Source organism: Bombus vosnesenskii, unplaced genomic scaffold (genome assembly GCF_011952255.1).
Source record: "Bombus vosnesenskii isolate JDL3184/JDL3185 unplaced genomic scaffold, Bvos_JDL3184-5_v1.1 scf7180000016262, whole genome shotgun sequence".
Taxonomy (NCBI): domain Eukaryota; kingdom Metazoa; phylum Arthropoda; class Insecta; order Hymenoptera; family Apidae; genus Bombus; species Bombus vosnesenskii.
In genome coordinates this window covers 193,760-201,180 of record NW_022884331.1, presented here as the reverse complement: position 1 = coordinate 201,180, position 7,421 = coordinate 193,760, and the positions used below count along the sequence as shown (strand labels likewise).

At 31.8% G+C, this 7,421-nt stretch overlaps 1 non-coding gene across 1 annotated transcript; it reads left to right on the top strand.

The window, feature by feature from the left end:
• The first annotated feature begins 791 nt into the window (after window positions 1-791).
• LOC117242029 lies at window positions 792-910 on the top strand. The gene has a single exon (XR_004495166.1). It is a non-coding gene; the product is annotated as a 5S ribosomal RNA (ribosomal RNA).
• The last annotated feature ends 6,511 nt before the right edge of the window (window positions 911-7,421 follow it).

The window sequence follows — 7,421 nt, the reverse complement described above, 5'->3', positions numbered from 1 at the left end:
ACATCGCCTTGTTATTAATATACGAATTCATTTGTCAAATACTATTTTTCACAAGGGTTGCTTTCTGCCGCCTAAAAAAATACATATATCTGGCCTTTCTTTTTTTTTTTTTTTTTTTTTTTTATATTTTACGTGGAGGAAGTCCGCACGGACGCCAGGCCGCTTCGGGAAAGCGGCGTGGTAGTGTCGGACTCCAACCGACTAAAACCTCCACGATAACCGTCCCGGCTGCGATCGAGAGAGGCCCGGGAACCGCTGTGAGCGTCGCAACGGGGCCTCCTCCGCGCGCATATACCTGGCCTATACGTAGCCTAACGCCTACCAAACTACTGACACTTTTCTATTTCTACGAGACAGTATCTGTCACTCATAATATCAACAAGGACAAACAAACAATTTACGATTATTCAGTATAAAACGAAGCAAGCCATGAAAAATGTTGCTACTATTTTTGCAAAACAACTTTGACTGGGAAAATTCTTAAATTTAAAATTGATATCGTTTGAATTCTATTCAATGAGCACTTTCAGTAAATATAGGTTTCGATCAAGAAAACTGGGTTTCCAGAAATAAAGTTCACGTTCTAAAATTCTTTTGTAAAATTTCATTTGCTTTACTGGCAATCTTGTATTGATTAGGTAAGAGAATCTATTACTTAACAATTTATAGCTATGGTGATATAATGTTTCATTATTAATTTAACATTACAATTTTTGTATTACTAATTAATTATATTGAATTATGTTGAAGTATAATATTTAGTACCACAATATCGTAAACCAATACTTTCAGCCAACGTTCAAACCGCGTTGGAAGCACTCGTTCTCGTCCGATCACGAAAGTTAAGCAGCGCTGGGCACGGATAGTACTTAGATGGTTGACCGCTTGGGAATTCTGTGTAGTGTTGGCTTTTTTTTTCATTTCTTAACGTTTTTTTACTTTCACTAATAATATATAATCACATACCACATTATTTAGTTAGTTAATAAGTTATAAAGTATAACGTTGCGTATACGTAATATCGAGCATAGAAAAATTAAGCTTTGGGAAAAGCTATCTCTTTGCAAGAAAAGATATGCTAGTATACATGTATGCATGAATAAAATTTCCTGCCAGTCTAGCAACAATCTATCTCTATGAAAGAAACCCATCGATCATATTCGTTTTCTATATGTGAAGAGCGTGGAAACGAAATGGAAGGTAGCATCTGATACCCGTGGTGGACGTAGCTATTAAAAATCGGAACTGAATTTCCGCATGTAAACTAGACACGATTCGAGGAGAAAAAGCGTGATGTTCGGTTAAACTTGGCAGATTATCAGAAATCGTGTTTTCGTGCGACGATAAAAAAATACAATGGATTTTTTTTTAGTAAAGAATGTATCAAATACCTGACTAAATCTATAAGGCTGATATATTAGAAAGTATAGATCGATAAAATCAGATGTAATAAAATTTACAAAAACTTTCAAAATAATCCAATAATGATTCAATAAAAAAACAGTTACAATTCAGAATCATTTAATTATTTTATTCGAATCGAATTTTTGTCATACTTGAAGTTTGATTAATTTGGAAGGACAATGATGGTTAGATTAAACGGGAGACTTCGTTTACTCTGACACGGAAATCATCGAATTATCATGGGTCACAAACGTAATCGCATTGACATCGGTTTTCGCCAATAATCACGCTATAATTACTTTACGGAAAGCTAGGTTTGTTCGCGCGCGAAATATTTTATTAGTTTAAGCGTGTACGATAGATCGTTTAATTATGCATCGTAATTTACCTTACAATAGCTCGTTGCTCCACATCGTATGTACCCAATGAAACTTTTACCGATTTGCTCCCATTTAAGCCTCGATGCGGTCTATTTCATTAGAAGAATAACTTACGCGTAAAATGTAATTAAAACCTTCTAAGACTGCTTGAAATAAAATTCGTCTTTCCTTTAACCTCGGCGATATCTACTTTTATATGGAATTTAAAACTGTCTTATATTTTCTAAAATAGAAGAGTTTCGTGAAAGATATCGCCGCTTATTAGATTTTCTTTTCTAAAGAGAAAGGTTTCTTGCGTGTTGCATAAGATTCAAAGCTTCGCAATAAACTCTACGTGCTTTTTCTCACAACGGGTTAAACGAGTCTAATTTTAAGAGGAAAATTTGCTCGCTTTTTAATTTATAGAAGATTTCAATGATACAGTTTGATACATCGATTTGCTCCACTGATTCTATTACCGAGTTTGTAATCATTTAACCTATTATTCGAAACATTTTAATTTAATTTTATGTATTATAAATTAACTGACTGAAATTCCGAAGAATTTCAAAGTTTTCGCAAAATATAGACGAACGCATAAAACATATGTATAATTAGAATTGAGAGAAAGTTTAAAAAATAATTGTGAAATATGTTTTTTAAAATAAAACGGAGTTAGTATCGAGATGAGGAACGAGAATTCATAAATCTGGTTGGTAACTTGTTACATACAGATATGGCGTTCATATATTTCAGTACTACAAAATACAAAACGACTTCAAGTTATGAGTTTCGTCATATTTGTTTAGCATACACATGCACTATATTATATTATTCATACGATTTTATATGCACGGGATAAACGTCAGAAAATTCAAAATTAATATCCACAGTTGTATATAAGCACTATAAACATCTAGTTCAAAAAGTATTTCTATCAAATCCGGTAATTATCGTTGAAAGTTATTTTGATTACGGTTTTTATAACGTGTTTCCAAACATTGAGCTTACTTTTCTTTGAAAAAGTAGAAGCATATGACTCAGAGTGGGAATTAATTGAATTTCATAAAATTCATGAAATTAAGAAGCGCTTTTCGCAATTTTTATACTTTTAGATATTGCAAAATTCTTACATTTTAAAAGCAATTGAATTTTGCACCGGCGTTAATGGTATCGTTCCTGGTAGTAACGATCGCAAGCGCTGCTTAATCGCAAAATTGGAAAGCAGTTACGTCGATAAACGAGTGCTGAGAGTATGAAATTTGATAGACGAGCAGTTTGATGATTTATCGTTTGCATTAAATCGGACATTTAAATCGTATCGCGATAAATGTAGTTACAGTAAAGTATTTGGGAACGATCTGTTCGTAAAATCTAGCAGTAAACATTTAAACCATTTAAACCAGTTAAACCATTTTTTTGAAATACGCAGTTTCTAATAATAAAAAGACTATTGTGAATAGAAAAAATATAATAAATATAGAAAAAATATGAAATAGAGAAATTGCAATTGTCAATTGTTTCAAACAATTCTAAGAGTAAAGAGTTAATATGTTTTTGTGATCCGGAAAAAATGATTTTATTATTACTTTATTCCATTCCTTCTTTTACTTCAGTAAAAAATAATATTCAACTTTAGCAACATTAAATGAGAGATATTAAACAGTGATAATTTTGAAAGTACGAGGTTCGTCGTTTTATACTGCGTACGGTTCTTTCAATTTTGTACATATATGTATATACGTATAATAAAATTATAACGATGATTATAAATATTCTTGAAATTAAGAAGCATATTTTAATGTTTTAAACGTTTCTAGCATTAAGAAATACATGATTTGAAACATTTTTCTACCGTGTCAAAAAATCTGAATTTGACCTACTTTTTGCTGTTGTCTTTTCATTTTTTCTTTCCTACTTAACACATATGAAACTTTTCACTAAATTTCCAGTGAATTTTTTCCCAAAACCAAATAGACGGTAGTTAAGTATAAGTTCTACTTTTGTCTGTCTTTGATCGGCATGACAATTTTATCGTTGATTGGTTCAAGCTTCGAAGAAAAAGTTCGGTCGGTGAAGATATATCTTCCCTTCGACTACATAAATCTGCAGGCAATGATTCCAGTTTCGGCTCACGTTCGCATAATTTTTCGTCGCGTCACGCGCTATCCGACCGAGCTTCCGCGTTAAAAAGTACGAAGCCGGACATCGTTTTTCCTCAAACATAAATTGGGAGTAAGGATATCGCTCGAGTGTGGAGAAATTTGGGAGAAATTCTTGAAATTTGAATGACGTGACCGCAATATAGTAAAAAATTTTAAAGCCGCCAAATACTGAACTGTTACTTGTTACAGTAATGTAATCTTTTTAATCTTACGAGAAAAATAATTCCATTTGTTATGTGAATTTAAACTTGGAAATTTACAATGATTCACGATAGATGTATACCTATACATTTTCAAGGGACCTAAGGTATTTTAAAGACAGAAGAAGAACATGATAAATATATTCGTTTGTGATTTCCTGATTTTAATGTAAAGAATCAATTATATTTTACTATTACCTAATTTAGAATACATTTAGAATATCGTTTTTTCTGCAAGTTCGAAGCAATCACAGATTTATAGACCTAAGAAATAATGTAATATAGAACACTTTTGACACCTAAAATATTTATAGTTATATTATAATGTATCGATTATACATATGATGTATTATGAAACATTTATAGCGCTCAGTGTAGAGTAAACTAATGTAAAATGAATATTTCAATCTGTTATTGTCTCGCGTAATTTATTTTATCCGGAGAATATATGTTCAATGACTAAATTCTGCAGTCAATTTTATAACAAATTGTGACAAACGAGTTTTATTTAAATATGAATTAATTTCATGCAGCTTCCTTTCTCGGTCCCGCTCAACAAAAATCTCACTCCAAAAGTAAACTCTAAAAATAAAGGACAGAAAAGATTATAAAAAAAATCTTCGTACGTTTAAATTCAACTACGTTAGGTAGTGCCACATCAATGAGAAAAGAAAAAGTACATCAGAACCATCAATAGCAGAGTGTGTTACGTTCATCCTTCGCCATCATAATTCTTTTCAAAGCTCCATTTACGACGTGGTACGAATGTAAATCGTCGAAAAATCGGTTCGATTTTTACAATTTACGAGCGAGCTTGACTTTCTAAAAATTTATCAGCGCGATATCGAAATTATAACGTTGCAATCTCTTTGATAGCGATTCTCTGTTTGTAACCTCGTTATCTCGTCCCGGATATCCGCTGATTCCTTTATGCAGCTCGAGGAATTTTATTTCATCGTAGCCCCCGTTATCCGGAAGCGACGTTCGCGATCATCAGCTTCGAACGTAATTAAAATCGTTTCGCGTTGCTCGACCGTCTGTGTACGTGTTCCCCGATAGCGGTAATCAATTTTTCGATATCACACGCGTATATTCGCGGCTACCTCGCTCACGATGCCGCGACAAATCGATCCGGCCGCTTAATTATTCGCATCATTCGCGAGGGATATCGCTTTGCCTGTTGCCGATATTGTGAAAAATCGTGGGATCCCCCTTGAATTACTCGCAACACTGGATAACAAGAGGGAAAGTTGCGATTTTAACGGCTATTTAAGTTTCTTTGACTAGACTTTTGTTTGTTCGTGAGAGGAGAACATTGTTAGTCATTATTAAACTGGCAATGTTTATGCAAATATTGGATCGGTATATATGAAATATCGCTTTTTTTTCATTTTTATCCCGCTAATATCATTTATTAAGTATTTGTCTCTTTTTAATTATTAAGCATATTAAAGAAGCAGTTTACTGTGAATTACGTATATTTAATGTTATGAAGAGTTAAAATAAATATACGAAACTTCATTATCCAATCCGATCATACTATGCATAAGAAAAATAACAATTTTTATTATAATTAAGTTTCCGAAAATCAAAGTTGCAATTTGTGCAAAATATTTTATATAATTATTTAAAGTTTATGCATGTCAATTTTCCTGAAGTAGATCAAAATTTTACAACGAAAATGGATCGATGTTATTTCACTTGAAACTGTACTTATTAACAAAATAGTCAAAAATTTGTTTTTCTGTAAAGGTCGCATTTTTATCATGATATCTAGGGAGAGAATGATGTTAAAACGAAGCTCGCTTCAGGGTCGATAGCACGTAATGGATAACATTGCTAATAATGAGAACGTAATGGTTTTAATGTCGTGCGTAATTTATCACGATAATTTATCATTTGTAGGAATATTTTCAAGAAAAAGGGCAATTTTTACTAAAGTGATTGATCGAAATTTGTCAAATTATTGTAGTAAATGTTATAATTGTTATAACACTGAATGATTCTGGAAATGGAAATGTTCTGAATGGTTTTAATCGCATTCTGTAATAATTGTGTTATGAGAATAAATTCGAATACTTATTTAATACTATTAATAATAGATTTATTCTCAACGAAGTAATTTGTTTTCTCAGCAAACATTGTGTAAATAAGAGATAATGATATATTTGATAATTGTACGATATTTATTTGCTGTGAAATATCCTGTTTACGTGTTAAAAGATATAACAGGAGAGGAAGAAATATGAAATTGCTGGATTAACTATCTCTTAATTACCACAGTTATTCATTTATCGATAATGAGTCTCTCATTTTAACTTGTTAAACAAGAGATAGTAATTTCCTTATTCATAGATTTCTTATTCTTTTTAATGTTGTGAATGCTTTAAACTTTAAATGTGGTATTTCATCTTTGTTGCAAATAAATCATATCATATTTATATTTGAAAGAATTTTAAAATCTGATTGATCGGAATATTTGTATCACATTCTAATTCTAAGGTGATAGAAATTATAGAGATTATAGAAATTTCTAGCTAAAGAAGGAACCGTTTAACAGGCTAATGAAAGTCAGCTTTTCTCTTTTTTATCCATATAAGTGCTATTCGTTTGATACCAGCTTCGATACTAACAAGTCAATTGTAAGTTTCGTATCAAAGTAATGAGTTCTCCGTTGGGAATCAGCACATGTTTGGATTCGAAATTCCGAAGTTTCTAACAAACTCTACAAATCGTAAACAGTTCCATTTATTTTTATCCTCTCGAAAACTTGTACTCTTTGGGTTTGTTCGAAAACTTGTACTATTTGGGTTTGTTCGAAAACTTGTGAACTGCGTACACGTTGTAGCAAAATCACAGTGAGCTAGCAATTGGACTACAATGGCTGCTAGGAAGCAAATATATCGTAAATATACCGTAGCCTATTTTCCAAGCGGTAACGGCTAAACACACACGCGAGAAATCAGATTTTTTCTTTTTTTAACACGGCATGTGAATATTTCCGTTCTATTAAAAAGCTGGATTTTCACACTGTAGTTTTCGATTTTTACTAAATAGAATCTTCCTGCTTTAATCTTCCTTACAATTTTGTTAATCACAAATGTTCAAAATTTACAACATTCCTTCCTATTCTTCCTTTCTTCTATTATATAAAGAATATATATATGTCGGGTTATCGTTAGAATTTAGGACGAGTAACAATTCTTCATTTGAATTAGCCATCGTTTTGTACAACAGGGATTATATTTAAGGGTACAAAAAAAATGACTTTTATAAAGTTTAACGAACAACTG